Source organism: Balaenoptera musculus, chromosome 4, assembly GCF_009873245.2.
Source record: "Balaenoptera musculus isolate JJ_BM4_2016_0621 chromosome 4, mBalMus1.pri.v3, whole genome shotgun sequence".
Lineage (NCBI taxonomy): Eukaryota > Metazoa > Chordata > Mammalia > Artiodactyla > Balaenopteridae > Balaenoptera > Balaenoptera musculus.
The window spans coordinates 50,468,256-50,472,145 of record NC_045788.1 but is presented as its reverse complement, the minus strand read 5'-3'; positions in this window follow the sequence as shown (position 1 = coordinate 50,472,145).

Sequence of the window (3,890 nt, the reverse complement as noted above, 5' to 3'; positions counted from 1 at the left end):
CTAGATTAGCTGGCAAAATTTGCCTTAAATATTCTCAGTTTAGTCTGAGAAGGACCAGTGTACTACAGTTCCATATCCCAGAAGTAAATAAATGCCTGTAACACTATCTCATGAATCCACTCACGCTTTTTTTGAGTTTAAATAAAATAAGGTGCTTTCATGGGATGCTTTTTTCATAGCTTGTGTCTGGGTGTTTGTGTGGAAGAGTGACTGTAGGTATGTGTTTGAATGTGTAGGTGTTTATTCATGTCAAGTGTTCTTGCCAGATTTTGAGCTGATGCCTTATTTCCTAGAATTAGCCCATTTATAAATATGTTTCTCTTTGCTTAGCTTTCACTTTTGCTTACCCTTACCTCAGATGAACTGTACAGGTTTTTGGTTTCTTAGAAAATAAGCTTGGAGTTTCTCTTCTACTAGCCTCTGTTGATTTACATTTGTTCAATCCCACAGATCTTGATGAATTACGGTTCTGGAATCAAGAGCTAAATCTGAGGCATTCTGTCATACAGCAACAGTTTCTAGAGCTTCATCCATTCTGTAAGTTTTCAGCATTCAACTTGGCAGTGGAAAACTATAGCCCTGTAGCCTGGGTTGGAGAAGAACAGTTCACCTTCCCCTTACCCCATGTTCCACATCATGGAATGGTTTTTACAGTGGGGGCAATTGTCATCTTTGTCAATAAAAAGAACCCAAAAAGATGTGTTAGGAGCTGAAGAATCAGACTCCTCCAGGTCTCAATCTTATGTCCATCCACATCCGCCTTTATTTGCTTTCCCTGACTTTAGTTTGGTGCAAAGAATCCAGCTTTTTAACTCTGCAAAGCTCAAGTCTATCCATCATTCAACCATATTGGATTTATGGTCATAGGCAAAATGTATCTTTCTTAGAAAAGCTGTATTTCCTTCTTCTCTGCCTTTCAGGGAGGCCACATTTGATAGAAGCTTCTCACTTGTATGATGTTACTGAAGTTTTCAGGACATAGTCAACACATCCTAACATCCTGATATTGTCCCATCAAGCCCCCCAAAATCAAGGCTTAGTACCAGGCTGTGCTATGGTTTTATTTTTAAAAAACAGGTGGGGAGAAAATATTTGCAAAAGGTATATCTGATAAAAGATTGTTATCCAGATTTTATAAGGAACTCTTAAAACTCAACATAAGAAAACAAACAACCTGTTTGGAAGATGGACAAAGGACCTGAACAGACACCTCACCAAAGAAGATATACGGATAGCTAATAAGCATATGAAAAGATGTTTAATGTCACATGTCATTAGGAAATTGAAAATTAAAATAACAATGAGATACCACTACACACTTATTAGAATGACCAAAATCCAAACTACTGAAAGCACCACATGTTGAGGAGGATGTGGAGCAACAGGAACTCTCATTCATTGCTGGCAGGAATGCAAAGTGGTGCAGACACTTTGGAAGTCAGCTTGGCAGTCCCTTACAATACTAAACATACTCTTACCATATGATCCAGCAATTCCATTACTTGTTATTTACCCAAGTGAATTGAAAATGTATGTCCACAAAAATCCTGCACACAGATGTTCATAGCAGCTTTGTTCATAATTGCCAAATGTTGAAAGCCACCAAGATGTCCTTCAGTAGGTGAACGAATAAACTGTGGTATATCCAGACAATGGAATATTTCAGCACTAAAAGGAATGAGATATCAAGCCATGAAAAAAACATAGAGGAAACTTAAATGCATATTACTAAGTGAAAGAAGTCAATCTGAAAAGGCTACATACTGTATGATTCCAAATATTATGACATTCTGGAAGAGGCAAAGCTACAGAGACAGTTCAGTGGTTGCCAAGGGTTAGAGAGGAAGGAGGGATGAATAGGCAGAGCACAGAGGATTTTTAGGGCAGTGAAAGTACTTTGTTTGATGCTATAATGGTGGGCACACATCATTATACATTTGTCAAAATCCACACAATGTCCAACACCAAGAGTTACATATACCCTAATGTAAACTATGGGCTTTGGGTGATAAGGATGTGTCAATGTAGGTTTGTCAATTGTAGCAAATGTACCACTATGGTGTGGGATATTGATAGTGGTGGAATTTGTGCATGTATGGGAGTAGGGGGTATATAGGAACTCTCTCCACTTTCTTTTTTTGGCCTTTGAGTCATACAGAAACCCAACTTAAACTGGCTTATTCAAAAATGAGAATGTATCAACTATATAACTGAAAAGTGCAGGGATGAGACTGGATTCAGGTTTAACTAAATCCAAGTGGTTAAAAGATACAGTCAGATTCCCCTCACCTCCCCCCCTGCCACCCAGTCCAATGAGGGCTGGCTCTCTCCATGTGGTGGCCATATGGATACCAGCACTTCTGGACTCATGTTACACTGGTTAATCCATAGTTAGAAGAAAGAATGCTCCTTTCTCAGTAAAATTTAAGCTGCTATCTCATTGGAAAGCTACTTGCTGAAACAACTTTAGTCCACTCTTTCCAAAAGTGTGTATGCATGTCACTAGGGTTCTATGAGATGATTCAGTGGTAAGCAATCATTTATCTTAACTTCAAGAATTACATTAATTTTCATATATATAAAAAATAACTAGTACAACGAAATTTCTTTTATGCTTTGGGTGAAGCTGAAATATTATAGAAAGGAAGGTAGTAAGCCACTTTTCGTGGCTAGAATGAGTGTCAAGTAAGATGTTCAGGCATGTTCATGAACATTTCAAACCGTTGGTAATCTGAATCACTCACCAAGTTTTCATCTTTTCCATGAAGGCAAAGTGTTGCATAGGCAGAAAAATCTAAGTATGTTGTATATTGAGGGGAAAAGTTTAGGATAATTTAAGTCAAGGATTCTGGAAAGATCCTTGTGATCCATGCGATTATTCATCAGGCAACTTTTGAAATGAAGTCAATATGCCACAAATATTTAGTATTTGATGGTTTCACATTCCATATTACAGTTGATAAGTGAAAGATTTACTTCTGTGGAATGTCATAATATCATGTATGACCCAGGGGAGTTTGAATTAATGAGGTATGTAGGCCCATAAGTGTACCTTTGAAAATTTTTTCCCCACTTGAGAATAGTGTCATTTTAGTGTAAAGCAAAATTAATTACATGACTGACTCACCCACAGATAAGTTCCTTATCAACCAACATTACATAACTGATTTTTGTTCCTTCTGATTTATTTTCATGCAGTTTGATTTCCGAGATAAAGCAAGCTTCCTTCTTAAGTTTAATTTGAATTCTATTCCAGGAACAAACACAAGCTGTTTCTTTTTACATTTTCTTTTAAGGTATCACTTTTGTTTCTCTGTTGTTTCACTATGAGGAGTAACCCAAGGAGGAAGAAGGCTGTTATAATATGTTCGTATTTCTATACATGAGTGAGTTCTTAAAAATTCCTTCAGGTAAGTAGAGTATGTAGTTAAAATGTAATTTTCATGAATTTACAATAATAAAAACTTATAAGGATTCATCCACCACAAAAATACAAAATAAGCTTTCATTGCTCTATATAAATGATTATTCTACATGATGACCTATATACCAAACCTAAATTGTCTATATCCTTCCTATGGTCATTCCAATTGTCTATATCCTTCCTATGGTCATTTCTTTTTATTCATTTTGTCACGAAAGAACTCATTGAACCCATACCCACAATCAGGGCAAAACAAAACTGAGGATACATCTAAACAATGGTCAAAACAGAAACAGGAAAGAAGTGAAAATTAAAAAGAAGCACTTGTAAACTAAGGAATGGAAGGAAATAGATATTTATTAAGCACTTTATTACACATGTTATTTATATAGTACTCACATGTGGAATATTATTTCTGTATATGTACATATTTTTTAGGAGGTTAAATAATTTTCTCCAGTTCACC